A 16,572-nucleotide genomic window follows, 5' to 3' on the forward strand; every position below is an offset into this window, starting at 1 on the left:
AATTTATATCAATAATCTATATACAATTAATCATTAACTTACATATATATAAAACACCAGATTGTACTTCCTGTGGAGGCAGACTTTTTTCTCTTTTGCTCAATGATGTATTCTCAATGTCTAGAACATTTCCTGGTTCAGGTGACAGACCCTGAGGTGACCCCCTAGTTATTTACAGCTCCTGGCATTCATACCTTTGTGTAATCTCTTCCCCTTGAGTGTGGATGGGACCTGTGACTTGCTCCTAATCAATAGAATATGGCAAAAGTGATGGGATGTCATCCACGTGCTTAGATTTGGTTAGGTTACATTATACAAGGCTCCACTAGCAGAGCTGGAGATTCTTTGTGGAGTCTTGATGAAGTCGATGGTTATGTTAGGGAGGCCAACATGGTGAGGCTAATCATAGATATTCATGTTGCTGTGTATGAGTTCAGGTCCTTCCTGCTGATTAGTATTCTATGACATGAAATCACTCTACTTTACACAACCTTTCACCAGCGATGAACAAACACCCACAGTGCCTCTGTTGCCCTGCTATCACAGTGTCTTGGTGAGTATCTTTGCAACCACCACACTATGAATCTAAGCATTGATCCCAAATACGGGGAGTGGCACTGCTGGACCATGTCTGATAGGGCCTTAATTTCACTTGGTACTGCCAGTTTGTTTCTGGAATGGCTGTAGCAAAGAGCATGCCCATGGTGGGGCAGGATGTTTCTTGTTTTCTCATATCTTCTTCAACTTTATCTCCAAAGTCCATGTTCTTATTATACTTAAGTGATAGCCTAGTCATCCAAGTTTTGAAAGCATTCCAAGACAGGCTTTCAAAAATGAAAAATACTCAAAAGTTCCAGACATCATTGTATCCTAAGTTAAAAGACAAGTCATTATCTGAACACGTTTTGGTCCCTTAGTGTTTGTTGTTCTCCACTGACTTGCTCTTTTATTTTGATGATGAGAGAAAAAATACAGGTGTGAGAAGAGAGAAGTATGGACTATTGCACCGAGGTGCCAGGGAAACAGGTGCATGCACGCCCAAATGGGCGCATGCTCTCTCTCTCTCTCTCACACACGCACACACACACACACACACACACTCACACAGGGTAGGGAAGGGAAGGAAGAGAGGCTAAGAGATGAAAGTAAAGGGAAACGAGTGAGATGGAACAAGAAAGGAAGATGTTTTCTCTTTAAAGCATTGATTTGAAGTGAAGGTGATAAGGACGGAAGATGATGATGACGGAAGATGAACATGAGCATGTTTGTACATGTGGAGTAAAGCAAGAGGCGTCAGGACCATGGACCGCCTTCTGCTTCATCCAGCTGCGCCATCTCCACAGGTAGAGCTGAGCATTGGAGATTTAACATATCTAAAGAGCAATAATTAGTGCTGTTGTTTTTATTTTGTGTTTGGGGAGATGAGGAAAAGCTAGAATACAATGACTGAATTAAGCACTAAGATCATGTCAGCATGACCAATTTCTTCTTTGCTTTTTTCCTTTAGAGCTAAATTGCCCAGGTGTTGGAAAAGAAACTTGAAACCAGAATCTCCTCATCACCAAATATTATGTTTTAATTGCTAGGCATGCCAGGTTGAAATAGATAGCACCAAAATCTGCATATCTGAAGAGCATAAAATGTAGGCTTTTAAAAGAAATCAAGATCTACATAGGTTTTTCCCGACATATTTTGTTTCAAAAAAAAAGTATTGAAAAGTAGCAATTTCTTTTACCAATTCGATGACGGATCTAAGTGTAACTGATATGACTCAGTAGCAGGGAGTATGCATTATAGTTAAATGATAACCCATGCTAATGGCAGGGGCTGAGCTTTAGGTAACTGAGAAACCAATGGTTAAAAAAAAGTGGTCGTATTTGTGAAAAGCACCTAAATACATACCCATGCCTTGCAAACACCAGCCTGACTCTTTCAGGATTGTGGTCTCCTCTTTGTCATCTGGGACCTGAAAATAAGGCCCAACTCCACCCTCCCCTGTGTTGGGGTTGTGATGGGACCATAGGTACACTGGGGAGAAGGTTCTGGATGGACCTTGAAGATCATTTGTTTTCCAGCCTCTGCCTGAGGCTTGATTCTCCTCAACCTTGTGTGATGTGGCCATCCAGGTTCTGTTTCAATTTTTCCAGGGATTAAACATTTAATTCATCCCAAGATACATTATTTTATGTGTAGGCAGTAAACAGAAAGAGTCAACTTTTGCTCTATTTAAGTAGATATCTACCCATTTGGAATTCTCCTGTTAGTCCTGTTTCTGACCTGTTGGATGACAGGAAAAAGTTATCGTCTGGGTGTCATGGCAATGTGGGCCACTGACTGGCAGCTGATTCCGGACTGGTTACCTTATCCATGGCAAATATAAGAAGGATGATTAATTAAACTGCCCCTCACGGTTCCCGTTGTTAGTGGGAGCTCCTGCCAATTCAGCATCCCCTGCATTTGGAATGACAGAAGCCCTCAAGATGGACATGGACAAAATCCACGATTCAACTTAAAACAATGTTTCTGAAAATAGCTTTGCTATTTTCATGCCCATAGCATTAAACCCCCCTCTGAAGCCTGATTCCCAGTTTATTATAAAACATTACAATTCGGGAGCAGCCCAATGGAAGAGACGCATAGAGCAAGGTCTAGGGGAGGGGCAGGGCTTACCACCCTCCCTACAACTTTCACATGTTTACCAACCTGGAATTTCTGAGATTTATTGTTAAAGGGAAAGTAATATAGGGCAGAATTAGAAGCTTCAGCTTCTAAGAAACTAATAAACAATGCATATTGAAACTATCTATAGGAAGTAGGAATGCAGTCATTCACAAGGTCAAGAACTTTTTGAAGTCTACCATCATTTGGAAGACCAGAAGCAAGCTGGGAAGAACTGAAGGAACCCATGAATCTGTGCCTATTATCTCTTGAGCGGAGCTCTGCAACTGCCTCCTTGCTTTCATCCTGGGGCCTCCTCGTCCACTTTCCCCACTACAAACAGAGTGATCTTTTCATTCCTTCATTTAAAGTCCTTCAGTATCTTCCCATTTTTCTTGGGCCAATGACCAATGTTCTTACTAGTTCCTACATGGTCTGGCTCATCCTTCCCGTTCACACTGCATTACATTCCTGTGCCCTCTGCAGCCACATTGACCCTCACTCAGTCATTAGAACACACCAAGGTACCCCTGACCTCCTTGCTCCTTCTCCTCCACGCTTTCCATCTAATTAACTACCACTTATGATAAAAAATTAAACTTTGATATCCCTTCCTCAGGGGAACCTTTCCTGATCCCCCATTTTAGGTCAGATCTGTTTCTTTTTTTTTTTTTTTAGAAAGAATAGTTGGTTTTTTTTAATGTTTTTATTTATTTCTAGGAGAGAGAGAGAGACAGCGTGAGCAGGGGAGGGTCAGAGAGAGAGGGAGTCACAGACTGAAACAGGCTCCAGGCTCTGAGCTGGCAGTCAGCACAGAGCCCGACGCGGGGCTTGAACCCACGAACCGCGAGATCATGACCTAAGCGAAAGTCGGACGCTTAACTGACTAAGCCACCCAGGCGCCCCAAGTCAGATCTGTTTCTTAAGTGCTCTCAAAGTTTCTTTCCTTTAGGGTACCTATCTCAGTTTGCAATTGTATATTAACATGATTGTTAAGTTTATGCCTGTGTAACAGAGGTGTGTTTAATCATTGTTCCAGCTTGAGGGAAAATCTCACCAAGACTGGCCATGAATCTGCTTCCCTTCCGCACCTTAATTACTCTCTCTGTTTCCAGGATCTCACCTTGTATCTGATGTATGTGGACAAGAACATAGTTATCCTCACAAGGTGGTTGGAAGGGGACTGATCAAAGTTTTCAGATGACCACAGGTACTGTGTTGCCAGTGCAATGAGGGGACTCCTGTCTCATTTGGCCCACTAGTGCTGGCACCAGATGGTGCTTCACTTGTAAGGGAGATGAGTGGAATTTGGAGGGTGCCGTCTGCCTCTTGTTCTGACCCCTTGGCCCTATGCCCTTGACTTTATCTCATCATGATACTTCCTCCTCTTTATTCCCTTCCTCTACACTCCTTCCTGTTCTATAACCTTCTCTCATCTGATGGAATTGGTAGGGGAGAGAATGTAGGAATACAGTACTTCCTCCCACACATCAAGTGGCTAATTAAAAAAAAAAATCAGGGGCTCCTGGGTGGCTCAGTAGGTTAAGCATCTGACTTCGGCTCAGGTCATGATCTCGTGGTTTGTGAGTTCAAGCCCCATGTCAGGCTCTGTACTGACAGCTCAGAACCTGGAGCCTGCTTTGGATTCTGTGTTGTCCTCTCTTTCTGTCCCTCCCCTGCTCACGCTCTGTTTCTCTCTCTCAAAAAATAAATAAATATTAAAAATTAAAAAAATCTTGCACCTCCTATTTTAGCTTTTAAAACTGAAGTAAGAATTGGGCTATTTTAAGCTCCAATTCATCTGTGATAATACTACCCTGAGGTAGTAGATGCCTTGTGTCTAACTGCCCAAATGAAGAAGGGTCATAGAGAAAAAGCAGAGAGTAGGTAATAAATACATTGGCTATTATACAAAATGGTTACCCAATCAGATGTCTCTTCCTATCAAACTGTGGAAATTGAGATAACACCTGTTCTCACCCAATATTGTATCATCAGTAGTATCTAATGCATTGACTGGTATTAGGCACCTGATACTTATTTGTTAAATGAATGAGCAACTGAATAATTAAACAAGGAGGTAAATGAAGCAATGGGCAAGAGCCCACATGACTGATTTTGAAGTGAAGAGCTTGGAAAGGCAGAGCTGGTAGCCAAAGGCAGAGCTGCATAACCCAGAGGGGACCAGACAGATAACAAAGTCAGAAAGACCAAGTGTCTGCGGGATTAAGAAAAAGGAATTTACTCAAGAAACCAACAATCTATGGAGGTTGGAAAATGCATTACTCTAGAGTCAGAGCAAAAGCCATAGGAATTTTCTAGTCCAAGAGGTTATTGAAAACTTAAGTTAGCTTTGAATAGAAGACATAAGTTCAATCTTTTGCCAAATTAATATTAGGAAGTATTAATAGTGTTTTATAATAATGAAGAATTTCTGAACATCAGACATGACTATACAAAACACTTCATTCTCATCATCACATTTAATACTCATAATAACCTGGGAGGCAGTATTTTTTTTTTTTGCCAGTTTTGCAGAGAAACTGAGGCTCAAAGAGCATGATAACTTGCCCAAAGTGATGCGCTATTAAGTGGAAGAGCCGGGAATTAAATTTGAATCAGAGAGAGCCCAGAGTCAGAGTTTTAGCCCAGTGCTTATTGATATTCATAAAATGCTTCCTAGTTTTCAAACATTTTTTGACATATATTTGTAGACACTACCCTAACAATCCCAAGGGGAGGCAGGGCAGACAACTTCATCCCCACCTTACAGGTGTGTACCCTGAAGCTTTAAGAGGTAGTGAGGCTTACCCAAGGTCACAGAATCAGAACTCACGCGCAGGCCTGGTCTTACCACTGCATAGGTTTTCCTTCCAGAGGAGTAGGCCTCACAAGGTGACTTAGCAGCATAAGTTGTTCTAGAAAGAATAAAGACAAATGGTGCCTGTCTTACAACTTATTGAGGGTTTAAAACCTCCGCTGCCATTGGTCAGGGGGATGGGGTGATAGTGAAAGATAATAAAATCTACATAACTTGACTTGAGTGATTCTGATATTATTTAATTGCTTATACTCTGGACCCTCAGATATATGACCTGTATTTACTACTTTCTGTGTAGGTATGCCTGGTTATTTCTGTAATCATGATGAACCATGAGAGCTGCCCATCCACCTACAGGGGCCAGCCTGGCTCCCATGTTTACAGCATGGGAAGTTCACCCATCCCCTTCCCAACAGGCTTGATGAGAACAGTGTGCAGACCCGATTAGGAGAAGTCAGTTAATTTCTATGTGTGGCCAGAATTGGGGGGGGGGGGCGTGAAAAGAGCATTGATTGGGGATGGAGAGGTGGAAGAAGTAGGAAGTGGTTGGTGACTGTGAACTGAGAAACAGAGAAGGCAGAACGAGGACTGAATCAGTCAGGCAAGAAGAGAGAAGCAGAGACAGAAACAAAACAGTCTTTCTTCTCGGTTCCTAAAGTACTTCCACCTTCCGGTTCCATTTCTGTGCGGAGGCCTGACCACTCTTCCTGACAAACTAATTGGAGTTAAGTTTGGTTATTTGCATCTCAGAGTATCCTAAGTGAGGCTCCTTTTTTGACTGGTGTCAGAAGACTGACCTGTGGAAACACCTATGCCATGGCCATTACAGGCCCGGAAAAGATGTGCAGAGGCCACAAAAGAAGTCACTGCCTTGGAGTGATGGCCATTGGATACGTCGTATGAGGCAATGACTTGGGACCCCTAGGGGTATAAAGGCTTGGTAAAGCACCACAGACTCATGCAGGCAGTGAAAGCCAGGAGGCATACCCTCAGCTGTGCACTGTCTTCCTTTCCTGTTTTTCCTCATTTGGCTACTAAGGCTGTGGAACCAGGCTTTATGGTGGCTTCTCCCTGGATACTTTTCTGTACATTACACGTTTTTAATTTTTTTTAATGTTTTATTTATTTTTGAGAGAAATAGAGAGACAGAGCACAAGCAAGGGAGGGGCAGAGAGAGAGAGGGAGACACAGAATCTGAAGCAGGCTCCAGGCTCAGAGCTGTCAGCACAGAGCCCAATGCAGGGCTGGAACTCATGAACCCCAAGATCATGATCTGAGCCGAAGTCTGCTGTTTAACCAGCTGAGCCACCCAGGAGCCCCTGCATATTACACGTTTTTTAATGTTTATTTATTTTTGAGAGACAGAGAGAGAGACAGAGAGTGTGTGAGAGTGCCAGCTGGGGAGGGGCAGAGAGAGAGGGGGATAGAGAATCAGAGGCTTGAACTCATGAATTGTGAGATCACGACCTGAGCTGAAGTCAGATGCTTAACTGACTGAGCCACCCAGGCGCCCTTGTATATTACAGTTTTGATGAATCCAGATAAGAGCAAAGTAGCAGGATGCGGGCTGTTGCTGTAACTTACATCTGCCTAGCGCCCATAGCTTACAAAGGGCTTTAGTATCCATTTCAGTACTATAACTGCTGGGGCAACTATGTACCAGCTGTTCCAACAGGGCTTATTGTGTCATAAGCCTGGGTCCCACAACCTCACCAAGAGGGAGGCATTCTCATCCTCAATTTACAAATCAAAAACCAGGGTTCATGGAACTGAGGTGACCCACTTGTGAACATTGGGTGCCAGGGTTTGAAGCATGCTTTGGGGCTGCTTTTGGTTTGACTCTTTTTTGCCATATAATACTTTCCCCTTTTCTTCATTTCACTCCATTCATTCACGCAGATAAGAGGGAATACACTTTCATGAGAAATATACATGATTAGGTCAAAGAAACAGCAAGGGAAATATTTTAAAATTAGTGAGAGTTCTAAAATAGAAGTATGGAACAACTCAGTGTAGTCAGGAGTGAAAGTATCCGATCAATTCCATTCAATTCTCTCTGGCAGAGGTGAGAAATGAGGCTCTCATCAATTTTAATTTAATTTAGTTATTTAACAAATTCCACAAATACTTATTGAATTCTTGTCTACTCCAAGCCAAGTATTGTATTAGACACTGCAGATAGAAGTTAAAAATACATGGATACAATTCATGATCCTAATGGGCTCTTGAGCCACTGGGGAGACAGATTTATAACACAGTCTTTATCGGGGTGCCGAGGGAAGTAAGATATTTACAGGGTGCAACAGGAACTTAAGTAAAGTGTGAATAAATGTTTGTATTGTAAATGTTTCAGGGGGTGATTCGGGGATGCTGAAGTTATCACAGAAGACGTGATTGGGCTTCGACGTTAAAGATAAGGAACTTGTTAGGTGGGCACGGAGGTATTATTAGCAGGAAAAAGATCACTACCTATGCTGTTTGTTTCAGGCACCCGGGTGAAGAGGAAGTTTGGAAGCTTCGGAGTTGGTTCTTCTACTAGTATGTGAATCCATTTTCTTTTTTCCCCTGGGATGAATCCTAGAAGCAGAAGCTGAGTAGCAGCGGAAGTTGCTTGTTCTAATTCCCCTACTATAGAATGTCCTGCCTTGAACTTACTATGTGTAGCTCTTCTCTATGCAGGGGTGTGTGCATAGACTCTTCTTCTTGGACTTTTCTTCCATTTGCTAGTGGAAGAGTCAATACAGCAGCCATTGTGACAATATACAATCTGATAAGGCACCAATTCTATTCCTTATTTTCTTGCTGCTATTAATGAGTATTTCATCAGTAATTATCCCACTATGCGCATTACTTATGTCGATCTTTGTGTATATGTTTAACTTTCATGCCAGCTGTGTGTTCCTTGAAAATGCATTCTTTATTTTTTTGTGTGACTGTTGTTAAATAGTTGTGGTTTCCAGATGGAAACATAGAACATCAACACACTTTATTGGAAATTTTAATTTGGTTGTGGAGTTTGCTAATCAGTAAATAAATGGTCAATTAATATTTAACGATTTAAAAATAATTGCATAATTGTATTGAAATGCTCAGTAATGCCTTTTTGCATAATCTGAACGTTGCTTGAAAGAACACTTATTTAAACAAGACATTTTTGGGTGATATAAAATATCTAGACTAGCAGCACAAATTTTGTGAATTCTTAAACCCTTGGGTTTCACAGATCAGTGAGAGCATCCAACGCAATGCTGATTTAATGTGATATATTTTCATAAAGGCATTAACAATTGCTGACCAATTGCATGTACTTGATTTGTTCATTTGCTCAACACATTCCAATGCAGGCTACACCTGCATATAGATCATGCACTGAGAAAGACAGGGTGCTTTCTAATGTGGCCAACGCAGTCCCAGCGGGAGCCATTCTCTGAAATGTTTATGGAAGTCGCTGGGATATGTTATTAGTTTTTAAAGTAATCGATTTACATAAAGTGTCAAGAAAATATTGAATGCCTCATACAAAAGCCACAGCTATGTTCAAGGTCAACGGGTATCCCGTACTTTTCAAAAGCTCACTTATGCCACTTTGCTTTTATGAAAGGTCCTACATTAGTACCTTTTTTTGCTGACTGAAAAAAAATCCGAAGAGGAATTGTGCTTTTAGTGAAAAGGCTAGGGGCACCTGTGTGGCTTAGTCCGTTGAGCATCTGACTTCGGCTCATCTGATCTCATGGCTCGTGAGTTCGAGCCCCATGTTGGACTCTGTACTGACAGCTCAGAGCGTGAAGCCTGCTTCGGATTCTGTGTCTCCCTCTCTCTTTCTGCCACTTCTCTGCTCTCTCTCGCTCTCTCTCTGCCTCTCAAAAATAATAAACATGAAAAAATTAAAAAAAAATAAAAGGCTAAAAGCAAAAATAGCTTGCAGTGCTCATTTCGCATGGAGCCCTTACAGAAGCAGCTTGCACTCCCAGCAAAGAAACTGACCCCACCCAGCTCCTTCCCCAAGAACAACACTTGGCATCTCAGCCTCAAGCTGCCACAACTGTGTCTGTGAGCACCTGTGCTTTATCTTGATTCATTATGTACATCCATTAGCAAGATGTCTCCTTAGTTATCAGAAAGACCTAAGAAAGGTGATTTGGGGGATCCTCGAAAATATTTTCCATATTAATTAATTGCTAATTGGGAATTGGGAATTGCTTCTTTGCTTTCTGCCATTTCGGCTTACAAAAGGTTTCATGTGAACACTCTACTTTCAGATGGGGGTGGGGTGGGAAACTAAACCATCTCTGGTAACTCAGTTCACACAGAGTTTGACACCAAAAAGGCAGCAGTAAAACTACATGCCTATAAGGTGGGATCATAAATGAATAAACACTTCAATTGGCAAATATAGTTAAGACCTGAGGCTACTTCATGGTCATCCCAGTCATTCTGTGAAGAGCTGATCATGTTAGGAGGCTTTAGCCTCCTTTGGGGAGTGTGACCAGGGAGAAAGCAATACAGACAACATATTTGGATATCAACAGGTTCTATTTCATTCCTCATGGCATTAACATCAACTAGAAGTGGTTGTTATAGCAATACTGACTGAATATCTATCCACCTGCATTGACACCGTCAGTGGGTGACACTGGATTAGTATTTTATATCTTTATCACTAACCTGGATAGTACAATTATGAGCATTATCAAGTTTTCAGACAGCACTGAAATGGAAGGGCTTAACACCTCAAAGCTCACACACAAAGAGTACGATGTAATCTTTTGAGTCAAGAAGCTTGAGAGCCGTTCCAAATCCTCTTCAACAACCTGACAGTAGTCTGGGGCTTCTCATGAAAATGAGAAAGTGCAGGGTGCTACCTTCAGTAGGACCCATTGAGTTGTAAGAATTACCTGGATGACGTTTTGTTCCAACTTAATAGCTTTGCACGAGGCAACACATAATACACAGTAAGGTACTGCCAAAAACTCTCCGACTGGCTCCAGGATGTTGGCTGTGTTTTGTATCTGGGCCATGAAAATCTCCTCTCCATCACCTTTCATTTCCTTCATAACAAGTTGTCTTAATTAGTAATTATAAATTTGTTGGTTGAATTATTTTATAAGCACTGGAACTATGTCTTTTTTTTTTTAAATTATCAGTATGTTCCCAGTATCTAACACTCAGTATGTGTTCTGTAGTCTTTAAGGAATAAATGAACCAAATTTATATTTACTGATTTTTCCATAGAAGTCCAGAACTCATTTTCATCAAGGGCTCCAGTTTGAACCTGAGCTATGAAAGCCACTGGGTTCAGATGCATCTGTGTTCATCCCTTTGGAGAGTGGGAGGCACACAGGAATCTGCATTTATTTCATTAAATTGATGTACCTGGGAGGAAGGGGAGTGAAAACATGGCCCCAAAGCTTCTTCCATGGGGTACCATGATGTAAAGGGGCAGGAGGTGAAGGAGTTGTTTCCATGAGGGCTCTCTGAGATATGATGTATATATAAGTGGGTAAGAGACAGTCACCCATTGCTCCCAGGTCCATTCTGGGACCTTAGGGGTTGGCATCTTTGGGAGGGTACAGGTGTCACAGACATCAATATTCGCATGAGAGGAGCAGTACCAGTAATAGAGGAGACACAGTCAATGAAGTGGACATCAAGTGGAAGGCAGAGGAAAAGGAGACTGTGGCAGAGTGTACATTTCACAGACTGGCTTCTGATCACAGGAGACATTTTTGGTCATTCCCATTTACAAACAGGGGAGGATTTGACCCTTTTTAAGTAGGGGGGGTGAGAGCTGATGAGATGTGCATTATTTCTGATTCTATGCCATCGGTACCCATAACTCAAGAAGCCTGAGGCAACTAGTTTTTCTACCAGGACTTTTTTTTATACTTTGCTAGTTGGTTGGTTGGTTGGTTGACAACCTCTAGTTAATATGGCCAACCAATATATTTAACTATATCTAATTGTCTTTCAAGCTTCTGGTCCAACAGAAATTTTGGGTTGGAGATTCCATGAATCACAGAAAACCTGTGCCTTATTCATCATGTGGATGTTCTGATAGGAGAGTCAAATTCAAGGAGACTGTATGTTCTGGGTGCGAACACCTAGCCTCACTTGGAAGCTCCAGGAAGGCACATTTTCTATCTTAAACACTTTCATGTCCTCACGACCTAGTCCCATGTCTGCCCAGAGGAGATGCTCAAAGAATATTTGTTGAACAATGTTTATAAAACTTTATAAACCCTGACGAGGCAGAGTACATGGAGTTGGTGTCCAAAGAAAATAATTCTTTTCATGGAAAAAGGGTAAGGAAAAACAAGGAAGGGCCTAAACAGTTTCTACGAAGCAAGGTTTCTCAATTTTGTAATTCATTTTCCTGCCATTCTGCTCTCTCCAGTCTTTTTTTTTAAATTTTTTTTAATGTTTTACTTATTTCTAGGAGAGAGAGAGAGAGACAGCGTGAGCAGGGGAGGGTCAGAGAGAGAGGGAGTCACAGTCTCTGAAACAGGCTCCAGGCTCTGAGCTGGCAGTCAGCACAGAGCCCGACGCGGGGCTCGAACCCACGAACCGCGAGATCATGACCTAAGTGAAAGTCGGACACTTAACCGACTAAGCCACCCAGGTGCCCCTCTGCTCTCTCCAATCTAACAGCTCCTGCTCTGACCTGCTCCCACCTGTGGCCTTGAAGAGACCGTGCTACCTGTCAGCTGGGTTCAGGAGGGGAGGTACTGTCGTCAGGGCAGGGAACACTCTGAAACGTGCTCCTTGTCTTTTTCCTCTAAGTACCACTCCTTGTACTCAAGTTGAATTGTGTGGGATGAGTTCACTGAGATTTGTAGGCTGAGCTCCCTGCCTAGAAGGCAGGGATGACATCTAACCACTGTGCCCCATCTATCCTCACATAACAACTCCTTCCCTTAACAGCATCCCAGCCTACACTTCTTCTAAGTTGATTCTTCTTTGAGAAACACCAAGTATTTGGAATATCGTAGATGTCTTGATTCTAATGGATGCTGACATGGCCGTCTGTAATTAAGACATTAATTTCTGGACAGAGTAAGGACTGAAAGAAGGATTCAAAACTCTTTCAGTTTCATTGGCCTAGTTAAGCTTATAGTACCAGAACAAGAAATGTGTCTATCTCCAGCCAACATTGTAATGGTATCATGCTACCAACATGGTGGGTTTGCCAGCATTGGTGGTAGAATGGTGCGCATAGCTGCCTTCCAACATGGTGGGCTCATGGGAAGGACCACCTGGGATGTATGCTCCATAGACATGGAGAACACACAGGCCATCCTTTCGGAAGGAACACACCATCAAGGTTGACTGGGACTCAGTGAGCCAATCTTATTCTCTTCCCAGTGATGTTAGTATGCAGGCAAGGGTGTCATCCCAAGCTATGGGTGTGACATTCCACTCTGAGCAGAGGTATGGACAAAGATCGACTTTCCTTATCCTCAGTGTCATGATATTTTGGTTTAATTAAATGGAACGTTCCCTGCTCCACTTTTAGTTCCATTTACAGAAAACATTTTAAGAACACCATCATGTGATACTTTTCTTGATCAAAATGCATCAGTTAATCCAAGTAATTCACTTATCCAGTCAGTGCATATTTACTGAGTGCCTAATATGTGCCAGATCCCCTTCTAGGTCCTGGGAATATGCCAGTGAACAAATCTTTAAGCATTTCAGTCCGATCCTAATAAAGTTTCTACTGTTTCAGAGGCATGTAGGCTCTAAGAGAGCCCCTGATGTTGTGATGGGGTTTTGGCTTTGTTTTCTTATTGTTTACTGTTCCTGTAGAAACACTGACTCAACTACACCTTTGATTTTTCCCTTCCTTTCCTTGCCTTGCCTTTCTCATTTCTTTCTTCCCTCATCCCCTCCTCCTTTCCTCCTTTCTTTTTTCCCTCTTCTTCTTGGCCGTGTTAGTCTGTCACAAGCACATAAAAGACAGTGACTGACAATTTAATAACAGAGAATGCAGGCAGGCCTTGAGATGTTGGTAGGAATTGGAAAAATAGGAAGCGACATGCACCACCATCTAAAAAAAAAAAACAGAGCTCTGACCACACTTTTTATTTGTTTGTTCGTTGTTTATTTATTTATTTATTTGGTGACCTGTATGGAAGGAATTAGGGATTCCTTCCAAATAAATAAGAATATTCATTTATTTGGTGACCTAATTTGGAAGGAATTAGGGATACACTTACTGTACCAGCTAAGTGATAAATGGTGTTAGTGACGTGGCCGCTGGTGAGTGGAAGGCCCACCTGATTCTTCCTTTGCCACAGGAAAGGAAGACCCGTGGCCCATCAATTAGCATCTACAGACACATGCATCGTAGTTGTAGTTGACAAACAGCCTGCTGTCTGGGGATCCGACTGACAGCAAGCTGGCCTGACTTTGTAGAGGGTGGTGCTTTGGTAAACACCTCTCCGGAGGTGGGGGGGGGGAGGGGCACTGTCACAAGTGGCAGCAAACACGGCTTCTGAGAAAACTGTAGGCCACCTTCCACAGGTGGTATGCAAAATAAACTCTGTGCATTCTGAGTTCCAATACTTCACACTTTTCTCCTCAGAACGCACACTGTTCTCGCACTTGGTCCGTGCGTTACCTCCAAGTATCTCTGCAAAGTTGGCAATTGCCTTGGAGGAAGAGGAGCAGCAGGGTCTAGGCAGGGTCTTTGTCTTGGGGGAGGGGTGGTGGGAAATGAGGCCAAGAGAGGAAAGCGGCTGAGGGCCAGCAGCTCTGGAGGTCCAGAGGACACAGTGGGTCCACCTCCTTCTCTACCTTCAATGTTAGTGATGGAGCCTTCTAGGTTTTGCCTACACAGTGATTCTTGGTTAAGTTTATATTTCTTTCTTTTTTTCTTTTTAATTTTTTAAAATCTTTATTTAATTTTGAGAGAGAGAGAGACAGAGCATGAGCAGAGTGGGGGGAGCAGAGAGAAAGGGAGACACAGAATCTGAAGCAGGCGCCAGGCTCCGAGGTGTCAGCACAGGCCCAATGGGGAGCTGGAACTCATGAACATGGAGATCATGACCTGAGCTGAAGTTGGGCGTTTTACCAACTGAACCACCCAGGCGCCCCGAGTTTATATTCCTTTATGATCGTGTTTCTTTTGCTCCTGTCTTTCTGTCCCCATTTAGTTTGAATGCTACTTCGGGGTTGGGATTGTCTTATTGTTTTCACATTTCAACAAATATGGACTAAGCAAGTTCCAAGTGTCTGTCACAAGAGAAAGAGAATGAATCAGTTCCTGCCTCTTTTCCTCATGTATTTACTTGTTCATTTGTCTTTCATTCAGTCTACAGATGCTTATTGAGCACCTACGTTATGCCATCTGTTGTAGGTGTGGAGATATATAGACAGTATTTCATGCTGTAATATTCTAGAAGGGGCAGATGAGCCACAAACAAATAAGCATGTATATGTATGGTATGGTACATCATTGGGTGATTAGTGCTGGGGAGAAAATCCTCCAGGAAGGAGTGCTTGCAGTTGTAAACAAGGAGATAAGGGAAGGTGATTTTTAAGCTCGAAAACTGAATATCTATTTTCTATTCTGCCTGGAAAGTGTTGCACCCGATCTCCATGGCAATTCGTACCCTATCTGTCCTATAAAATCCAGCCCTGGGGCACCTGGGCTGCTCAACTGGTTAAGTATCTGACTCCTGATTTTGGCCAGGTCATGATCCCAGGGTTGTGGGATCCAGCTTCCCATTGGGCTCCACAGTGAGCATGGAGCCTGTTTGGGATTCTCTCTGTCTCTGTCTGTCTCTCTCTACCCCTCTGTCCCTCCCTCACTTGCCTGCTCTTTCTCTTTAATATATATATATATATTTATAATATATATATATAAAACCCCTAACAGTTGTATTTATACTTATGCTGAAGACAGTATGTATTAGTTATCTGAAATTCAAATGTGACTGGGTGTCCTGTGTTTTATCTGGTGACCCGAGCCCCCCATGCTTCCCCCAGGTGGGAAACACTCCATCTCTTACGAACCGCCATTGCACTCTCTTCTCCTCTTAAAGCACTACTGTGCCCTGCAGCATCACACTTACATGGAGACAATGATATCACCTCTCCTCTCCTACAAACATTGACAGTCAAACCTTCCCTGAGTTGTCTCTGCATCTTGGCAACATGGAGCCAGGACCTGACTTTTGTAGATGTATGCATACTTATTTAATGGACACACAGGGTGTTTGCATGCACTCTGAGATGAGAACATTTCCTGAATAGGCAAGTTCTTTAAGGCCACAGCCTTTTACTGAAGTCAGAATTCTCTGCCACCTAAAGCTATGTTTCCTAGAGCACTCAGTGGGTTCCTAAATGTCTCAGTCTCCTGTTCCAACTCTGTTGAGTATGGGCCATGCTTGCTTAGTACACAGAGCTGAGCTTGCTCTTGCCCAAAGCACATAGGTGCTCACTGACAGATACATATCCATTTGGGAAGACTCCCAAGGCTGTATATAACTAGATACCCTGAGGCTCTGTGATTAATCTAAATCCCCAGGGTAGGATGTCTGAGGACTTTGATATGGTTGGAATTAGAGAGTTCTTTAAAGGTCATTTAGTCCAAACTTCTCCTCTCTACCATCTTCACTCAGTTATTTGTCAGAAGGCACCAAGCATTTCTATGACCGTGAACTACTTTTTTTTTATTAGATTAAAAAATGTTTTATTTATTTTGGAGAGAGAGAGAGTACAAACGGGAGAGGGGCAGAGAGAAAGAGACAGAGTCTGAAGCAGGCTCCAGGCTTTGAGCTGTCAGTACGGAGCCCAACACAGGAATAGAACTCATTAACTGTGAGATCATGACCTGAGCCTAAGTTGGAGGCTTAACCGACCGAGCCACCCAGTCACTCCTACCATGAACCACTTCTGACTTTCTCACTACTCCTTTTACCTTTCAGCCCCTTCCCTTGCACCCTCCCATGCTCTGCCCAGAATACTGAGCCATTTGAAAGCTGTCCTGGGTGGATCAGGTCAGGCTTCCATCCTTGCCTCCTGCGACGTATCTGGGGCAGCTTCCTCCTCTCTGTGCGGTCTGTCAGTCACTATGACATTTGGTTTCT

The 16,572-nt window shown here is 42.8% G+C and overlaps 1 protein-coding gene across 5 annotated transcripts in view; it reads right to left on the reverse strand.

The window, feature by feature from the left end:
- The window catches only part of LOC144231725 (uncharacterized), a 374,679-nt gene that overhangs the window by 12,245 nt on the left and 345,862 nt on the right, over positions 1–16,572 (reverse strand). For 2 of the 5 annotated variants that reach the window (XR_013335161.1, XM_077764297.1), the window contains one exon: positions 5,552–5,576. The exons of the other annotated variants lie outside the window; for them this stretch is intronic. The gene's annotated coding sequence lies outside the window, so the exon portion shown is untranslated. Of the gene's footprint in view, positions 1–5,551; positions 5,577–16,572 lie in introns of those variants that run through there. 5 annotated transcript variants of the gene reach the window in all.

The sequence above is a fragment of the Crocuta crocuta genome, unplaced genomic scaffold (assembly GCF_008692635.1).
Source record: "Crocuta crocuta isolate KB4526 unplaced genomic scaffold, BGI_CrCroc_1.0 scaffold164, whole genome shotgun sequence".
NCBI classification, from domain to species: Eukaryota; Metazoa; Chordata; class Mammalia; order Carnivora; family Hyaenidae; genus Crocuta; species Crocuta crocuta.